The following is a 21,390-nucleotide window of genomic DNA, read 5'->3' as shown; positions in this document are numbered from 1 at the left end:
AATTCTAAATCCTAGTCATACCTAGGAATCTAATAGAAACTTTGATATTAAATGAATAACTATACATGTATTCATTTAAATAAATGTAAATGACTTTCCTTCAGTGCCTATTAAAAAGTGCATTGCAGATTTTCAAGAGAGGTGTGTGCTGTGCACTGATTCTTAATCTAAGTAGACAATGAAGCCTTTCATTGTGCAGCATCTTATACTTCCATGAGACCATGTTTGGGAAACGCTCCTCTCCAAGGTCAAAATAGCAAAGGGCAGAAGGCAAAGAGCTATGGGTACCACTGGAGAAGCAAAGCAGGGGCTGAGATAAACACGAAATAAATTGACAGGCTTCGGAATCCATGAACAGTGAAGCTGTGGCATAGTCAAAATAAAAGAATAAATAAAAAATTCACCAGATCTTTCTAGATGAGTGGCTTCTCTCCTAGATCTGGGAAGTGGAACTTCCCACAAGATGCCAGCCACTCATTAGCAGGGCCCAAGCCTCTGAAGTTCTTGCTGTAAAATACCAAGGAGCTGAAATCCACCAGTAAGCCTAAGATTTTAACAGCTTATGCCTTTCCAGAAGAATTGCCTTGCTTACTGAAATGGCTTCTGCCCAGGGCTGGAAAAGTTTGAATAAAATGCATTTAGCTACTATCTGAAGATCTTAAGTCATTGAGCTAAATGCAAGAGCCTTTTGTTAAAAAATCACACTCAACTAGATATCGAGGTTTATTACATTCTTTCTCCAATTTTCTTTCTCCTTTTATGTAATCTCAGCTGGGCTGATTTGCCTGCATTCTTTCAAGTAGAATCTTCTTATTACTCCCAAGACACAACAGAGAATCACCAGCCCTGTTCAGAGGGGCACATGGCTGCATCTGGATTAGAGAAAAGGGGCTATTTATACCCAAATTAATAGGCAGATTTTAACATAACACTTGCAGCCTTTCTGCAAAGAGAATGAAAGAAAAGAAACTGCAGTTCCTTCTCCATTCTTCTTTACTGTATTATTTGGCCCACAGCAGCTTGTCACATGGCCTGGAGCAGTATGATCTAATAATAATAGGCTCCATTGCTACAGAGGAGGGGGAAATCCAGCTGCACTGGGGGCTTCAGGGGAGATGTGAGACAGCTGGCCCCTCCTTCACCCCAGCGTGTTTCAGAGAAAACAATCAGGATGTCGCTGATCCTTTGTACTTCATTCCTCCTAGGACTGGACCTGACTCTGGGTCAGGGCCACTCAGAACCTCTTGCCTTTCCTACAAGCAGAGGGCCAGGAAACCTTGGACTGGGCCAAAAGTAAACACACCTAAGCCACGGAAGTCTTTGATTCCATTCCATCTGGCAGGGCCTCCAAGCTTGTGTTCAAACTGGCCTGTGGCCTCCTAGCCCAGCGGTAAGGAAGAACAAACAGGACTACCTGTTTCTGCAGCTTTAATTAACCCCGTGAATGGTCAAACCAGTGAGAAATGCAGCCATGGGAGAGACTCATGAGTCAAACATCGGGCCTTTAAAATGGAAGAGCGGGGGACCCTTCAGAAACCTGGAGACACAGGAGAACACAGATCCCCACTACACCTGTTCTAGGGAATGCGCAGGTCATTTCAGCTGCTCCAGGGAGACCTGCCAAGACCAACTGCCAAGGCACAGCAGAGCCACTGGCCTTCTAAATCTCTGTGTGCCGAGTCCCACCAGTGCCCTGTCATTCTCGGGATGAGTCTCTCACTCTCCTCTGCTGGCACCTGCTAAGTCTCAGTGCCTGGAACAATAACCCAAGCCTACTCAGCCACTGGGGAAAGGCATAAAAGAAATTTTCTGGCTGCTGTTACCTAATCTGTTCTCCCGTTCATCTTCTAGGACACTCCCCCTGATGTGGGCAGTGCCTGCTGCAGAGTTCTGAATGGCAGAAAGAATCCAATGGCCCTCGACATTTGCCACACACAATGGTGTGAGGTTCCCAGTTCCTCTTCCTCCGGACTCGTTCTGACTTTCAAACCTGGAGTCTATTAAGTTCTATGAAACTTTTTTTGCTTATATCCAATTCCAGCTAAAGTCCACACATGACTAATAGATTACCCAGTCCTAACACTGACATGACAAACTGCTGCTGAATGGAGAGATCTCTGCTCGAGGTCCACCGTGCTTGCTTTTCAGAACGGGGAGGAAAGTAAGAAGAACATCACACTTTATCAGAATCCTTGGAGGGAAACACTGCAGGATTCAAAATGCAGCACCGGACAATGTTTCACATCTGCAGGAAAAGTTAAATAAAAGGAACTTTAAGGAAAGAAAAATATAACAGACATAAAACATCTAGAAGTTCTGGGTTTTTTAAAAAGCACTTTGTAAAATGTCTTAAGAGCAAGAGAAGAAAATAGTATGCTGTTACACAGAAATGTTGTAGATTACACAGAAATTCACCTTCTCAATTATTATATTAGTGAACCATCTTCCAAGAAACAGATAAAAAATAAACAAAACCTTAAAAAGGTATATGTCACAATATAAAGCCACATGTCACAAAGAAACTGCATTCAATAATTCAGAATTAGATGAGCACTAAAGATGACAGGAAGCCTTGCTCTTAGAATCATGCAGCACGAACCATCTAGAATCAGCCCCTGGTGTTTCTAACCAGAGAATTAAAAAAAAAAAAAAAAAGGATCGAATCTTTTCAGAATGAACACCTAGATTATGTAAAGTAGGGTAATGCCAGCAGCTACAACAAGTCAATCCCAAAATTTCAACAACCTTTCAAACTGGCTTTCCCACTTAGGTAGATTCCAATGCAGGCAAGCCTTGTAGGTGAGCTGCTTTCTCTATTTGGTGATTGAAACATCCAAGTTCCTTGAATTTTGTGGCTTTGTCATTCCCATGGAGTCCAAGGGCTTTTTGTACTACCCTATCAAATGGAAAAATAAGAGTCCCACACTTTCTTAGTATCCCTAGCTTTGAAATAACATCATTCCTTGGTTTTTATTCCTCTGGTCTTGTCACATGGCCTCTCCAGGTGCTGCAAAGCAGAGAAATAAAATCAGAAGGAAATCTCTTCTATCGTGACAACTCCACAATGTAAAAGGACACAAGTATGAATTCGGGGTTAAATCCTGTCATCTCTGCCTCAGAGATACATGCCAAAACAAAACAGGATGCTCTGATATTGGTCAGCCCACTGTCAACTTTGTGTAGTTAGTGGAAAGGAGGAAGATGGCTCCCAGGAAGAGGGAAAACAGACATTAAAATAAGAAATATCCAACAAATTTTGATTCTTTGCTTTCTGCACTAGTTCTTGTTTCCAAACTGATTACTTCATTTTTGACCGATTTTAAATATTGCAAGGGGATTTGATTTCCTTGTAAATATGGCAAAGGGAATTTTTTACTCCATAAGTCTCTTTCCAAACTCACAATAATAATTCCTTAAAATTTTTTTTTAATCTTTCATTGTCAAATAAGCAAACCTGCTATTGGGTCTTCTCTTGCCCTGTAAGAACCCTCCCTTTTCTTTGCACTTGAATAAATTCTACTCATTTACCCTCAAAACAAACAAACAAAGAAATAAGCTGCCATGTGGCGTAGTACACACCTATAATCCCAGCTGCTTGTGGGGGCTGAGGCATGAAGATCGCAAGTTCAAAGCCAGCCTCAGCAACTTGGAGAGACCCTGTGTCTAAATAAAAAACTTTTTTTAAAGGGCTGGGGATGTGGCTAAGTGGTTAGATAGGCCTGGGTTCAATCACTGATACCACACACACACATACACACACACACACACAAAAAAAATCAAACAGCTATAAACAATCAAGCTTATGTGTGTGTTAATTAATAAGAAATTTGGAATGGGATGAATGAAATTCAAGGAAGTGACACAGCTTTTCAGTTCTTGAATAAGATCCTTAAAAGCAATTATCCAGAAAATGCTGGTTAATAAACCACTGGTCAGAAATGTTTGGGAGAAGCATCGGAACACTGCAATACTTGGGGGAGGAGAATTTTAATTAAAAATAAAAACAATGTGGACAGCCCATCTTGACCATCTCTCACCTTAAGCCCTCACCACAGACATGACTGATGATGAGACAGGGAAAGGAAGCTCTGTGGTCACCAGACCGCAAGGCAGAAGTCCCAGAGTGCCTGAGACCTCACCCCAGAAGCCAAACCAACCTCTGAAACAATGCAAACAGTGGGAGCAGAGGAGAGGAGCAGGTGAAGGCACAGGAGCCAAAAGCACCTGAAGATCTACCCTGTGCACCCTGGGAGAGGAAACGTTCCATACCTGAACCTTCTCAAGGGCCTCAAGGACTTACAAACAGCTGCTCACTTCTCTTTTTCTCAACAAATATGGTCACACACACAAAATGATGTTTTAGTCAAAAATGAGTTGCATATACAATGGTGGTCCCATAGATTATAATGGAACTGAAAACTTTCTATCACCTAGGGATGTCGCTTATACATCTGTGGTGATGCTGTGATACACTCACTGCAGGGCCAGTCACGTAGAAGTATAGCATCTTCAGTTGTGTATAGGACATACTTCTTGATGATGATGATAAACTACTGTGGTACTGGTTTTTGTATGACTATATGTACCCTTATTACTTTAGAGTGTACTTCTATTGAGAACAGGGTAAAAGGACAGTCAGTGTAGACAATGAATGATTGGGTCAGCAAGATGGGGGCTAGTTCAAAAGGAAATGGAATGCTAATGCCTCTAGAACACTTCCCCTTCTTTCTCACCTGTTGCCAAGGAGTCATGAGTACCCCTGGGTGGCTCTCTTCCTGCCTTTCTGGGCAGATATGGAAAATAGGGAGAGGTACCCCCTGAATCCCTCTCTTCCTGCCCTTTTGGTCACATGGGCAAGATAAGAGGAGGATGGGACATGAGAAGAAGGAAACCTAGAATCTATAAAAGGGGAAAGACACCCCCATTCCCTTGGGAACCAGCTCTGGGCCCCCTCCTCTCTGGAGGAGTCTCTCTCACTCTCTCTGTTTTATCCTTTAAATAAAACTTTTGGCACTAGCCTTGGCATTTCTCAGGGTTTTCATCTTCAACACCAAGGGACAGGACCTGATCCTGATTTTCAAGACCGGTTTCACTATTTACTGAAAAAACAAAGTTAACTCGAAAGCAGGAGGCTGTGCTACCCTGGCAGGAGCTGCATAGATATGGGTTTGCTGTGTCTCCTGATTCCATCAACCACCACATCCAGTGAATGACCGGTACCATCCAGGTCCTCGTAGGTACACTGTGCGACATTCACAGGGACAAAGTCACCTGACAGGACATATCTCAGAACACATCCTTTGTTAAGCAACGCATTACAGCAATAACAACAAAAAAAGGTAAGTAAGTTCAAAAGAGAAAATCAAGATAAAAATATATATTGTAAAACAATTAAAGCAAACACAAACTCTCCTGGGAGTGGGCGAGCCTCGCCTTCAGGCTCCATAAAACCCCCACAGAGGGTATTCCATAAATATGCATTCACAACACACATCATGAAACTCTAAAAAGCCACCATAGTGAGAGTCACTAGGAACAACAGTGAAGACAATGACAAAACAGATGCCAGGTATCGTTATCAGACGTGTGTCATGTGGAATGACCTATATGGTAGTTTAAAGAACTAGAGAAAGTTATTTCTAAAACAACTGTGGAGAAACAGACTCTTACAAAGAAAACTTTTAAGGATTTATTTTTAGAAGGAAGAAAATGGCAAAATTAAACTCTTCCATACAGGAAGGGATGGATGAAATAAAATATGAGCAAATGGATAAATTGAAACTAAAGCTAACTCTATAAAATAATTATCAAGTGCCTTGTTTATGATACTGATAGGGAAGAGCTACAGGGGGAACATGGAGAAGGTGGTCCGAGGTGACTGGAATTAAACCATTCTAAGGTCCCACATGATTTGGAAGGAAGAAAAAATATTAAATTTATACAGAGTTAAATACACATTTTAAATTTTTCAAAGTTATCCACCAAACCAAACCAAACACAAGATAAGAAAACAGGAATAAATATCTTCCAAATTAGTAGAAAGGAAAAAAATACTTCAGCTAATTCAAATAAAAATAAAAGGGAAAAAGAAAACAGCAAAATCAAAACAAAGAAAAATCATAAGACAAAAGAGTCAAAATAAATTTAAATATATCAGTAATTAGAAAGGTAAAAAGAAGACTATTTAAAAGGCAAAGATTGTCAGAACTTTTTAAAAAGCTGTCTGGTGTTTGTAAGATATATACCTGAAACATGAGGACAAGAAAAGGTTGAATGTAAAAATGTAGAAAAGCTGTAAAAGAAGCAAATATTAACCAACAGAAGAATATTATAACTATGTTCATTATCAAGTAAATAAAGACTTTAAAGTGAAAACATTATTAAAGGTAAAGAGAATGATTGCTTAATGGGCAATGATAACTTCTCCAGAAACACATAATAATTGTTATTTGAATATACCCAATTAAATTGTTTAAAATATACAAAGAAAAAGAAAAAGAAGGAAAGAAAGGAGGAAGAGGGGGAGGGAGAAAGAAAGAGAAAGAAGAACCAGAAGAAAGAAAATTTACTGTTATTGGGAAATTTTAATATAGTCACCTCAGAAATGGATATCGATAGTTAGGTATGAAATGCCCCAGAATGGTTCCTCTGCATCTGTGTAACGTCCGGCAATTCAAATAGGACCATGTTTAAAGTGTTAGGACAAGGAAGGTACAAGATTCCATAAAAATACCTCTACTTCTCCCTGAAGTGTACAGAGGGGCACAGTCAAGTCAATGGTGAGAGCTCACTGCGCTGATGATGTCTGCAAGGATGTTATGTAAGGCTGAGCCTGGAAACAAAGACAAGAAAGAATATATACTAAAATAAATGGATTTGCTAAGCCTGGTGATTCTCTTTTAACCAAACTATGAGCAGAAACTTTCTGATAACCAAAGACTGGAACTCAATCTGAAACAAAAGAGAAATTATCCTGTCTATGCATCTATACTTGTACATGCACAGAATCTCTGGAAACAGAATTGGTTGCCTCTGGGAAGAGAAACTCAGTAAAAGGGCAATAAAAAAGAATTATCTTTCCCTTTCCCAATTACTCCCTTGTTTCTTTTGAATTTTATATCAGATGACATATAGCCTACCTCAAATGAACAAAATAAAATATATTCTCTAAACCATGGCATCAAATAATTTTGTTCTTAGGAATTTATTCTAAGAAACCTCTGTACATGTGCAGAATGATTCATGTACAAAGTTATTTATTTCAGTGTTGTTTGTAGTAGCAAAATGGATATAATCTTATGTCCTTCAACAAAATACTGGTAAAATAAATTATATGCATCCATGTGGGATTATATTTTGCATCTATAAAATAGAATGAAGAAATTTATTATTTACAAATATGGGATAATCTTCATATACTAATAAGTGCAAGAAAATAGGAGAATTAAGGCCTGTATATTATTCTACCAATTTTTAATGACTTACTTATATATACTTATGTTTACTTAAATATTGTACATAGTTATCTAGAAAGATAAAGAAAATTGACAACAATAGTTATTAGAGGATAACACAATAGTAAGAAGACAAAAATAAGACAGTTTTTTTTACTGTAGATCCTTTTGTATTTTCTAAATCTTAACTATATAAATATATTGCAGGTATAAAATATATTCCCTAAACCATGGCATCAAAATAAAAGTTCAAAGTTCAAGACAAGGAAGAAGCTATAGATAAGAAATAGGACACTGGGGTTATACCCTGGAAGGATGTATCTTGTCCCTTGTCCCAGCCCCTCTCCCTATTGACTCTTTCTGGTCACCACAGGTGAGCAGCTTTTCTCCTTCTCATGGTGTTCTGCATCATCACAGGCCAAGAAACAATGGTCAACTGGCCATGGACTGAAACCTCTAAAATGATCCCAAATAAATCCTTCCTCCTGTAAGCTGTTTGCCTCAGATATTTTGTCACAGCAACAAAAATCTGACAACAGAAGATTGGTGTTAAGAAATAAGGTCAGGGCTGGGGATGTAGCTCATCGGTGGAGTACTTGCCTGGCACGTGTGAGGCCCTGTGTTCAATCCTCAGCACCACATACAAATAATTAAAATATAGGAATCATGTTCATTGCCGCAGTCTGGCTGGGCACAATTCAGGAGCCACTTGTCAAAAGAAACGAACTTTATTTTTAGAACCACACAGGCCAAACAAAACAGCTCCTCAGGAAATACCCTCAGAGCCCAACTGCCACCACCGGCTTCCCACAAGCCTCTCACACAAACACAAGCCTCACCACCTCCCACAATCCTCCTGCTCTTGAGGCCGATTGGCTGGGTCGCATGGGCGGAGCCAAAGAAGTCCCCCAATGAGCATCACCGCAGAGGAGCCAATCAGCTAGATGTTGCTGGGGCCGCTGTGAGCCAATCATCAGCCGGCAGCTGGAAGTTTGCTGGCAGCTGGAAGTTTGCTGGGGCCCCTTCGGCTGTGGCTCTCAACATCTCCCCCTCTGTTTAAACAACAAGCATGTGGCTTAGGGACCGTGCCTGCCTTAGATTGTCCAATAGTACATATGGTTCTTACCCATTATCGGATGAGCTGACCTCAAGGCGTCAGCCTCCTGTCTTAGGTTGGTACCACTGCAATTGGATCTTACCCGTCACTGACTACCGGTCCAGTATACAGCCACACCTGTGGAGAGGTCTTTGTACCAGCAGGGGGGTGAGGTTCTTTGCCTCACCTCTGTTGGCCCCCAAATTTTAGCTTAACGATCATGACAAGCAGAAGGGAGGAAGATACACCAAGCCAATTGACGGCTCATTTTGGAAAAATTGTACCACCGATGACATTATCAGCAAAAATACCACAACACTACCACAAGTCGCTGCACCAACAGATAGTTCACAAGGCATACAGGTGAATTCACAATGCATACAAGTGATACATAGTCCACGCAAGTTCTGCAAGCAGTTCAGTGATGGCTATTGCAGAAGCTGTAGATTGGTTTTATCTTTGTCTTCACCGGCACTGGGATGAAGATAGGAATTCTGGCAATAATGGCTAAAGAAAAAATTATGTAACATTCCAGAAGGCACTAAAAGAAAATAATTTTCTTAACAATTTACATTATCTTGAAGGGAATTATTAAATATAATGAAAAGGAAAGGTGAAAGTAAACAAAAAGATCCGTTAACCTCCTTTTTTGTTCACATATTAAAACAATCCTCAACAGTTGTTTACCCAATTTAAATTAAATGATTTAAATCACATGAATAAAAAAAAATATTTGGATCCATTTTTTCATGAGCGCTCATCATATATGATATATGGACATACGTACATTCAAACATATAACACAAAATACAAGGGTGCACACATAATATAATACATACAACACATAACATAATAGTAAAGGCCTTATAACTTTTTACAGGTGAAATCTCCATTGCAATGTTTAAAAACTCTATAGTCAAAAAATAGAACTGATCAGCAAAACATTAACCTAGGTCTGTATGAGCTCAAAAAACAAAATAGAACTTTATGATGTGGGAAAGGGCAATAATAAAATAGATATTGAACAAAGCATCCTGGTTCTGTCACAGATGTAACGATAGCCAAACTGGAGTTTTGGATATCAGCTGTTATGGATTTGAGCCAAATCATCTTCTTTTTGGTCTGTAGAAATTGCTTTAGTTAATCTCTCTGGAATCCAAATCGGCTGCTGTTCTCCCTGTGGAAACACACAAACAGGCCCCTGACTCCAGACAATCACTGGGTCAGGACTTTAGTTAATCTCTCCGGAATCCAAATCGGCTGCTGTTCTTCCTGTGGAAACACACAAACAGAACACCAACTCCAGACAATTACTGGGTCAGGACCTTTCCATTGTCCTGTTAGAATATCTTTCCAAAGTACCTTGGGCTTATGTACATTTTTTTGGACACATATGCCTTTCCGCAGCACTAAGTCCTGATGAATCCAAATTTAAAAAGTTTAGAGTGAAAAGGGTTATTTTAAGTTTACCTTTGGGGAATATATACCCCTTCCCAATTCCGTCTTTTTGCTTTAATAAGTACATTTTAATAGTTTGATGAGCTCTTTCAACTATGCCTTGTCCCTGTGGATTGTATGGGATTCCTGTTATATGAATAATGCCAAATGATGAGCAAAATTGTTTAAAAGAGGTAAAGTATAGCCAGGGGCATTATCTGTTTTTAACTGTTTTGGAACACCCGCAGTGGCAAAATTTTGTAAGTATGAGCTATAACATCTTTAGTTTTTTCTCCGGCATGAAGGGAGCCCATCAAAAATCCAGAAGAAGTATCAACTGTAACATGCAAATATTTTAATTTTCCAAATTCTGGCAAGTGTGTGACGTCCATCTGCCAAATATGGTTAGGTATCAATCCTCTAGGATTGACTCCAAGATTAACATGTGGTAAAAAGGTCACACAATTTTGACATTGTTTTATTATTTGTCTAGCTTGTTCCTTAGTTATTTTAAAACAATTTTGTAAAGTATTAGCATTGACATGGAACCTTCTATAAAAATTTATAGCTTCTTCTAGTGTAGAGAAAATATGTATGTCATGTGTAGTTTTATCTGCTAAATCATTGCCCAAACTAAGGGCTCCGGGCAATCCTGTATGTGCCCTGATATGTCCTATAAAGAATGATCTTTTCTGTCCCAGATTAGACTTTGTATAGTGGAAAGCAAAGAGAAAACAGTAGAGGAAGGGGAAATCCTACCAGCATCTTCAAGGGATACTATAGCATTAACTATATACTGACCATCAGAAAATAAATTAAATACAGAATCTTTAAACATCACAAAAGCTTGTAATACTGCATTAAGCTCTACCTTTTGAGCTGATTGTTTGGGTACTAAAAATGTAAAAGTTTGATCAGGGGTAACTATTGCTGCTGTACCATTATTTGACCCATCAGTTAATATATTTGGAGCATTCATAATAGGTGTTTTTCTTGTCATTTTTGGAAAAATTACAGGATGCAATGACCAAAAAGACAATAAAGGATGATGGTAAGTGGTTATCAAATGAAACATTAGATTTGCACATGATTATTGCCCAAGTATTTAACTCATTAGCTAACTCATCAATTTGATTCATAGTATATGGAGTAATAATTTTATTGGGAGAAATTCCAAACACTCCCTTTGCTGCTTTTATTCCTTTGAGTATTAATTGTCCTACAGCCTCAGGATACCTAGTAAGAATAGTGTTAGGAGAATAAGATAAATGTATCCATAATAATGGACCTTCTTGCCAAAATAATCCTGTAGGAATATTTTTTGTTGGTAGTACAATAAATAATAAAGGCAAACTTATATCAATTCTATCCAAATGCATATTTTCCATATATGTTTCAATGATTTTTAATGCCTTTCTTGATTCAGGCGTTAACATTCGGGGTGAATTTGGATCTGATGGACCTTTTAGGATATCAAATAAAGGTCCCAACTCTCCTGTTGGTATACCTAGATAAGGCCTTATCCAATTTATGTCTCCTAATAACTTTTGAAAGTTGTTAAGTGATTTGAGTTGATCTACTCGTATTTGAATTTTTGGTGGACAGACCATGGTTGAGGATAATAGAACTCCTAAATAATGAATTGGAAAATTTAATTGTACTTTATCTATTGCTATCTCTAGATTATAATTTTTTAATACGTTCGTAAGTGTGGCATAACATTCTAGCAATGTGTTTTTAGTTTTGTGTGCTAATAATACATCATCCATATAGTGAAATATTTGTAGTTCAGGATTTTGATTTCTAAGTGGCTGGATTACTTTGTTAACATAAATTTGACACTAGTTGGGCTGTTAGCCATCCCTTTAGGGAGTACTTTCCATTCATATCTCTGATCAGGACCTTCATGATTCAGTGCAGGGATAGTAAATGCAAAACATGGACTATCCTCAGGATGAATTGGAATTGAAAAAAACAATCTTGAATATCTATAACTAATACATACCAAGTTTTTGGCAAAGCAGACAATTGAGGAATCCCCGATTGAGCAGGTCCCATAATAACCATCTCATTATTAATGGCTCTTAAATCTTGCAATAATCTTCATTTAACAGATTTCTTTTTGATGACAAAAATGGGAGTATTATGGGGAGACACAGAAGGTTGTATATGTCCTTCCACTAATTGTTGTTTGACCAGATCATGGGCTGCTTGTATCTTTTCTTTAGTCAGGGGCCACTGAGGAACCCATACTGGTCTTTCTGATTTCCATGTAATTTTGATTGTCTTAGTGGCCCTTTCTGAAAATCCTACCCATGTCTGTCTGTTCCTTGATCTATTTGTTTTGGTGCTGCTATACCTTGTTCTTGTTATCCTAATCTTTTTCCTTTCCTAAAACCTTGTCTAGTCATAATAGTGGATGCATTTTGATTGATGTTATTTGTTAATGTCAAACCTAATTGATCTAGGACATCTTGTCCCCATAAATTTATGGGAAGATGATCCAATACATATGGCTGTATAGTTCCTTCACAACCTTCAGGATCCTTCCAATCTAATATCATTGCACTTCTATGGGGATTAGTTGCCACTCCTAGGCCTCGAAGCGTTTGAGTGGCTTGTTGTAATGGCCAATGTTTTGGCCATTCTTGACAAGAGATGATGCTAAGGTCTGCACCTGTATCCAGTAGCCCATTAAATTCATGTCCTTGAATATTTAGTTTTAGCATGGGGCAAGAATCTAAATTTAAAGAAAGCATAGCCCAATCTACACCTGTGGAGCCTAATCCCTTGGAACCTCTTTCTACAGCACGACTGGAAAATTTATCATGTAGGCTTGGTATTATTAGTAACTGTGCTAGTCTATCTCCTGGTGAAATTACTGATATACCCTTTGGAGAAATGTATTTCACCTTCATAATCGGGATCAATTACCCCAGGACTTATCTTAAGTCCTTTTAGAGTAGAAGAGCTGCGTCCCAATAATAAGCCTACTGTTCCTTTGGGAAGAGGTCCTTTTACCCCTGTGGGAATGATTTGAACTCCCATCTCTGGAGTTAGTACTGATCTGGCGGAGGCACAGATGTCCAACCCTGCGCTCCCTCTGGTTTGTCTGATGAGGGATCTGATGGACAATGTGTCCTGGGCACTACCCTGATGGGGTTGCTGGGTTCCTCCAGTGCTCCGTATATTTGTGGTTTTGGGCCCTGGAGCATTGGGCCCCCCTGTCCATTTTTTGGCAATGGAGCCCGATGCCTTTCTCCATGATATCATGGATAAACACCTGGTCCTTGTTCATTTTTTGATAATGGAGTACCCTCTATGGTGGTTTGAGAACAGCATTCATTAGCCCAATGTCTCTCTCTACGGCATCATGGGCAAATACCCGGTATTCTACTCCTTTGATACCTAGTTTTGTTAAACCCTCCTTTTAAAATGGAGCAATTCCTTTTAAAATGTCCTGTTTGTTCACAATTGTAGCATGTTCTTGGCCTGGCATCTAAAGCCTGTTTTACTGCAGCTGCCACAATTTGCTCTTGTTCATTAATGTCTCTACATAATTCAATATATGTGTTTAAATCTTCATGTTTCCATGGTCTAATGATATCTCTGCACCAACAATTTGCTTGGTCATAAGCCAGTTGTTTTATTAATGGCATTGCTTGTTCTGTATTCCCAAAAACTCTGGTAGCTGTTTGAATAAGCCTATCTACAAATTCAGCATAGGATTCATTAGCTCCTTGTATTATCTTAGATAATTGACCTTGTAAACCTCCATGTCCTTGTGAAGTCTTCCATGCCCTAACCGCCTCTGCAGCAATTTGTGCATATACGCCAGGATCATATGCAATTTGTTGCTGATGATCCTCATAAGGTCCCTTTCCTAACAACATATCTAGATTTCTCTGAGGATAACCAGCTGCTGCATTTCGCCTAGCCGTCTCCTTGCAAAATTCCTCATTGGCAACCTTCCATAACAGGTATTGACCTCCATTTAGCACATCTTTACACATATTAGCCCAATCTGCTGGCGTCATGTTCAAGTTGTTAATGGATTCGACCAAGCTTACAGTGAAGGGGCTTGAGGACCATAGGTTGTTACAGCCTCTTTTAGCTGCTTCACTGTTTTGAAATTTAAAGCATGGTGAATTCGCTGCCCTCCTACCTCAAATACAGGGCATGTTAATACTTGAGATCCTGTCTCAGGATCCGAACTATCAACTGCGGGGGTTGGGGGCCTCCCAGCATATGGAGGTGGCCTTGTTAGTTGGACATTTACATCCTCTGGTGATAGAAAGGTGTTAGTAACAGTCTCCTGTAGAGGTGGCGCTGTTGGTTGGACACTTACGCCCTCTGGTGATAGAAAGTTGTTAGTAGCAGTCTCCTGTTGTAACTTTTCCCCTGATGGCTTTTTCTGCTCTAAGCTTTGTTCCTCTATCTTTGTCTGAACTGAAGGCTTTGGACTAAGCAAACCAGATACGAATGTCCACAATGGCAATGTGCCAACTGGCAGAGTCCCTGGGCTGTTCTTTTCTATTCTTTTTAAATCTTCACCATGATGGTTCCATTGTGATATATTCAACAACTCCTCCTCAAAAAGCCATGGGCTACATTTTTGTATTGTATCAACGTATGCCCTGACTGCTCTTGATTTTACTGGGATGCCTCCTTCCTCTAACAATTTACTTAACACTCTTTCGGTTTGTTTTTTACTAATTTCTGATCCCATATTTCTACTATAATACAACCCAACAAGATGACGCCAAACAAAACCGAGACAGAATGAAATAAAAATGGAACAACACAAAATCATTATAGCCTTTCTATCCTCCTGACATGTGCATCCATCCTTTCTCCCTATCTGTTCCTCAGACGTAAATAGTTTTTCCTCAGATGTGAGTGGTTTTTCTTCCGTCTCACTCATCTCCAGGGACAGGCAACTTAAAACAAAAGTGAAGCAAAACAAAAGAGGAATCTTAAAATGGCTACCCATCCTCTTAGCCCTGCCCTCAGGGGCGAGCAGTTTACCTTATCACTTACCCTCAGTCGCTCCCCGTGCAGGCCACCAAATGCCACAGTCTGGCTGGGCACAATTCAGGAGCCACTTGTCAAAAGAAACGAACTTTATTTTTAGAACCACACAGGCCAAACAAAACAGCTCCTCAGGAAATACCCTCAGAGCCCAACTGCCACCACCGGCTTCCCACAAGCCTCTCTCTCCACCAGAAGCCTCTCCACCTCCCACAATCCTCCTGCTCTTGAGGCCGATTGGCTGGGTTGCGTGGGCGGAGCCAAAGAAGTCCCCCAATGAGCATCACCGCAGAGGAGCCAATCAGCTAGATGTTGCTGGGGCAGCTGTGAGCCAATCATCAGCTGGCAGTCCGAAAGTTTGCTGGCAGCTGGAAGTTTGCTGGGGCCCCTTCGGCTGTGGCTGTCAACAGTTCATCTATAACTAAAAAACAAACAAAAAATTATATGTGTAAAAAAAAAGAAATGAGGTCATTGCTGTGACTATATCTGATGAAACCTTTGGAATTGGTTTGCAGAAGGAGTTTGGAAATATTTGAAGAAGCAGGCTAGAGAAGGCTTAGGACATCGTAAGTGGAACTTAATGGATGATTGTGGTGTGAGCTCAGAAGACCAGAATACTAATAGGAATGCAGACAGTAAAGACTGTGCTAACAAAATTTCATATGGGAATGAGGATTCTATGGGGAATTGGAGCAGAGGACATTCATGTTACATACTGGCAAAGAACTGATCTATATTTCCTCCATGCCCTGAGAATTTGTGTGAGGCTGAATTTAAAGGTAATGGACTGATTTATCTGGTAGAGGAAATTTCAAGGCAGCACATCATACAGGAAGTGGCATAGGTATGGCTGGTTTCTATTAGCCAGATTTACCGTGAATATCAGAGCAAAGAGCAGAGCAGAAAGATTTTATAAAAATTACAGTTTGGCCAGAAAAGAAGCCTGTGTAAAGTTGGAGCTGAAAAAGGTATGGTTGCTAAAGAGATTAGTATCATTATAAAGAAGTCAAGTACTCTGCACTGTGGCAATAAGAAAGCTACCTTGAGGAAATCTCAGGAATTGGCCAGACCTCACCTCTCACAGACTTAAGGCTATAAAAGTATAAACTTATTGGAAAGACTTTGTTTTGATATAGAGTGCTGGGGTGCTCTACTCACACAAGGCTGCCTATGAAATTTCCTCAGATTCATTTCACCATGCACAGACACTGAGAAACTCACAAGCCACTGCAGCCTCAGTCCAAATGGGCCCCGCTACTGATCAGGCCAGCAGTGGACTTTGGGATCATCCACTTGATGTTGGTCTTGTATGAATGAAGAGTGCAGAAGTTACAGGATCATGGAAGCCTACACCAAGATTTCAAGAGCTTAGGCAATGTGTGGAAATATTGTATTTCCTGAAGGCAGCCCCTAAGAATACAAGATGTGAAACTGAGAATGAGGCTCAAATGCAATGGAGACTGCATGAAATTAGAAATGCTAGGAATATGTAACATCTCTGAAGAAAGCCATAGGCAATGGGCAGGGCCAGCCCAAGAAATGACCATGTGGGCTACTGCTGACAAGACTACAGGATCAGGATTATCTAAGACCTTTGGAACTTCTACCCTACTGCTGCATGTCCTGGATTCTGAAAGCAGAACTACAGAATTCAGTGTTGGCCCTGTTTTCAGTACTCTTTGGTCAGATTCTTTTTTGGTATTAACCTATTTCTTCCTTTTTGGATGGGAACATTTAACCTGTGCTGTTATATATTAAAAGTATATAACTTGGTATTTTATTTCTGCAGGGACTTACAGCTAATAGTTTGCCTTGAGTCAGAAAAGACATTAGACTTGGACTTCAGAGCAATTCTAGAACTGTTAAGACTACGGGGACTTTTTGAAAATGAACTGATTGCATTTTGCATTGTGAGAAGGGCATGAGCCTTTGGGCAAGTGGTGCAATATTACAGTTTGGATCAGGAAGGTTCCCCAAAGGCCTATGTATTGAATGTGTGGGTCCCGATGCAGCAATGTTCAGAGGCAGAGGTTTTGAGATGTGATTGAATCATAAGGGATTTAATATTATCAATGAATTAAACCATCAATGGGTTCATAATTGAATGGACTGTTTGAAATTGGTGGATACTGTGGGAGGTGAGGCCTAGTTTGAAGGAGTAGGTCAAAGGAGGCATGTCCTGAAGAGTATATCATGTTCTCCTTGTCTTCCCTGGCCTCTCCCACCACCCCCACCCCCTCCTTCCTGACAACCAGAAGGTAATCCACTTGCTCTGTCACGCCCCACCCCACCCCACCCACCATCATGATGTTCTGCTTCACCACAGGCCCAGAAACAAGGGGGCCAATTGACCATGGACGAAAACCTCAGAAACTGTGAGCCAAAATAAATCTTTCCTACTTTAAGTTATTTATCTCAGATATTTTGTCCAAGTGATAGAAAAATGATAAAACACAAGATACAAATTAGTATTGAAAAGAAAAGAGACACAGGTCCTAACAGAGCAATGGAATAAAATATATAAATTATTATTAACTGGTTGATACCAACTATTTTAAAATGTTGAGAAAATTAACAAATTTCTGGATAAACAGAACTCATGAAAACTGGCTCAAAAAAACAGAAAAATAATTACCATAAAAAGTATTGGACTCACAAGTTTTAAATATTTCACAACAAAAACTCTAGTCCCAAACTGTTTTATAGACAAATTCTAATATACAAGGAACAATAAAATGTAAGGTGCATAAGGTCAATGATTTTTATTTGTTTCATTCTGTACTATATCCCTGATCCTACAAATTCTAACATATAGTAGACTCTCAGAGTTCATTTTGGTAGATAAGTGTGAATTTAATTCTGAAAATAGACATGAACAATATGAGAAAAGGAAATTGAGATCAATTTCATTGATAAATATATTTCCAAAAATAGTAGAGAAAGTATAGATACTGAATATTAAAACCACCTGTGCATTTTTAATAATACATATATTTACCAAATGATTGTGTTTATTTTAAGATTACAACAATAGTCCTAACATTATATTGTGTTTTAATGTAACCACCACATTAACAGCTTATAAGAGAAAAGCCATCTGATCATCTCAATAAACACACAAAAGCTTTTAACAAAATTCAACATTCAGCATACACTATAAAAATCTTAGAGTAGAAATAGAAGACTTCCTAATCAATTAATATTGCCCACACAACTTTCATGTTGTTTGTAAAATACCCATAGCAGTGCTTGGTACAGAGTTGGTAGTTAATAAATTGTACTCAATAAATTTTAAGCCTCACCAGATGAGTCAAAAACTGTTATTAGATGTCCTGCCCTTGCTCATATTGGATTTGGAAACAGGGTTGATCCCACAGGGAAAAATATGCCTTACACTCTCATTAGGAATTAACAAGGCCAGACAAACATAGTACCTCTAAACTTCAACTTGGTCATCTGTACCCTAAAGGATTTGACCAATCTCTAACCAGAATTCTTCTAGAAACATTGCCTCAATGGGATTGTGTTAGAATAATTTTCTAAAAATCAGGAAAAGTTTTCCTAATTAAAAAAAAAAAACCTCCTATTCAGAATAAGAGGAAAGCCTACACAGTATGATAGTATAAAAGAAAATAAAAGCCATAAAGATTGGAATGGTAGAAACAAAACTGTCATTATCCCCAATGACACAATTTATACATTAAAAAAACCCAAATGAATTCACAGACTAGAATTAATAAAAATTCACAATGGCTACTCTAAAAATCAACATACAAATATTACACTTCCATATAACAGCAATAAAAAGAAAATAGTTTTAAATATCTTATTTTAAATACCATAAAATATGCAAGGTATCTAGAAATAAATCTATCAAAACATGAATGATGCTTTCACAGAGCAATGAGAAAACAAAAATAAAAGATAATAAAAAGAACTATATTAAAAAATTAGACCATAAACATTGGTAAGAATACTCCTTATGATGAAAATATCTGTTGGTCCCTATTTACACGTAGATTCATGCAATCTCAATTAAAATATCAGTTTGTCAGACTTTTATGAATTCCAAAATTCACATGGAAATGCAAAGAAAAATGAAGAAGAAAGCCCAAAATGAAAACCTAAGGAAGAATTGAATTGCAGTGTCAACCACCGTGACCTAATTGACAGCTACAGAATACTCCAATAACAAAAATGGAGGAAACAAAAATATATATAGCAACAAAAGAACAAATATAGGACTTCACAAAGAATTTCCTTAAAACATAAAAGTTCTAAAATATACCAATTAAAAGACAGAGATTTGCAAAGTAGATTAAAACAATATTACCCACCTACACACTTCTAGAATTAACTCACTTTAAACATAGAAACATAGGTAATTTGAAAGTGAGAGAATATCCTTGATGGTATTTAACAAACAATAAACCATGAGATATGGTGGGCATGAATGGAATCCCAGCTAGTCAGGAGGCTGATGCAGGAGGATCACAAGTTTACAAGTTCAACGCCAGCCTGGGTAACTTAGCAAGATCCTTTCCCAAAATAAAATAAAAAGGGCTGGGAGTAGCTCAGTGGTAGAGCACTTGCCTAGCCTGTTCAGAGCCTTGGATTCAGTCCCTAGGGGCATCAAAACAAGAAAAAAAATGTTTTTCTTAATTAGACAAGAGAGTTCTAATACATAATAACAATAGAATACACCAAATGATCCAGGATACTTTTCAAAATCTTTCATGAATGAGGAATGCTTGACCCTAGAGTCTGAGATCATACAAAGTGGAAAATACTGTGATTTACCACAGAACCTTGAGCTCAGAATATGCTCGGATGTCATGGAAGCAATAGTCAGTGCCAGCAAACTGCATCTACTGGCTTCTTTACCTTCTGCTAGTCTGTGACTCCGAGTTTTAAAGTAAATGTGTGTCCCCTGTGCAGCTCTGTAGAGACAAGGAATGATGGAGGGAGGGAAGTGCACCATGTGGGGCTTACAACTCATGAGCCTGGTTCCAGCTCTCTCCTTTATTGCGTCCTTGAGCAAGTTCCATCACCTGTTCTAGCTCAAAGTGGAAACCCTGTGTAAATCACAACCACAACAGTATGCCAACGGCCTGGCTGCCAAGACTGGCCCAGGAGCAGGTCAGGTGTTCCATAGCCAGGATCCACAGGAAGTTGTGAGATGGGGCATGATACAGGAGACACCCATTCCAAGAAGAGTCCACCTGGTGGGCAGGCCAAGTGCTGCAGGGGAGGCTGGCAGGTAAAGGCGGGGCCTGATGGCAATGGAAAGTACAGGCTTTGGGGTCAGGCATTTTTGAGTTTGAATCTGAAGACTGCCCCCTTCACCAGCTGTGTGACCTGGGGTCCATCACATGACTTCCCTAAGCTCCCCTCCCTCATCTGAAAGATGAATACAATCATCTTGCTCACATGACTTAGTTTTGTTCTGTTTGTAAAACTCCCATGGTGCTTAGTACAGAATTGGTGCTTCATGAGTTATTCTTCACACTACTGGATAAATTTGAAGCCTCACCAGATGAGTCAAAACTATTTTAGGTGCCCTGCCCTTGTTCATATTGGATTTGGAAACAGGGATGAGCCCACAGGGGAAAGATATCCCCTAAGTCCCTATAAGGGGTAGGCAAGGCAGAGCAGACATGGTGCCTTTTGTCATCTGTATGACAAAATCTCTATGGACCTCATAGCTCTCGGTCCTCAAACTCTGATCTGTGAACCAAATCCAATGTGTGCTCTACGTTTAGAATTGATATATTGTTGGATCATCCGGGAATAGCTAAAATCATCTCATCTATTGATATATATAAAGGGTGACAGTAAATGACCTTGGATAAAGAATATAATCTAAAATGGTATTTGTAACACCAAATGGAGTAAAAAGATTTAATGGCTTATCCTTTAGACTGAAAATGCCTTAGAATCATACATTATTAGAGCTTGAAGGGGTCTCAGAAGCCAATTCCAGATCTTTCAGCCAGTGGAAAGGCCCCTTCTATAGTACCCCGCAATGCTCACAGCTGACTTGAATATATCTGGTGACAGTGACCTCACTGCCACACAAGATGCCTTTTCCATTTTTGAAATTCCCTTGGTAGGCCCCTCTTCTGTTTATCATTAGACCAAAGCATTTTCCTTCCTGGATATAACAGCCCTTCCTATTTGAATGTAAGTATTAAGTTTCTGCCTGAGGGCTGGGGATGTGGCTCAAGTGGTAGCACGCTCGCCTGGCATGCGTGCGGCCCGGGTTCGATCCTCAGCACCACATACCAACAAAGATGTTGTGTCTGCTGAAAACTAAAAAATAAAGATTAAAAAATTCTCTCTTTCTCTCTCACTCTCTCTCCTCTCTCACCC

Source organism: Spermophilus citellus, assembly GCF_964194105.1.
Source record: "Spermophilus citellus genome assembly, chromosome: 6".
Taxonomy (NCBI): Eukaryota; Metazoa; Chordata; class Mammalia; order Rodentia; family Sciuridae; genus Spermophilus; species Spermophilus citellus.
This window is presented reverse-complemented; position numbering follows the sequence as displayed.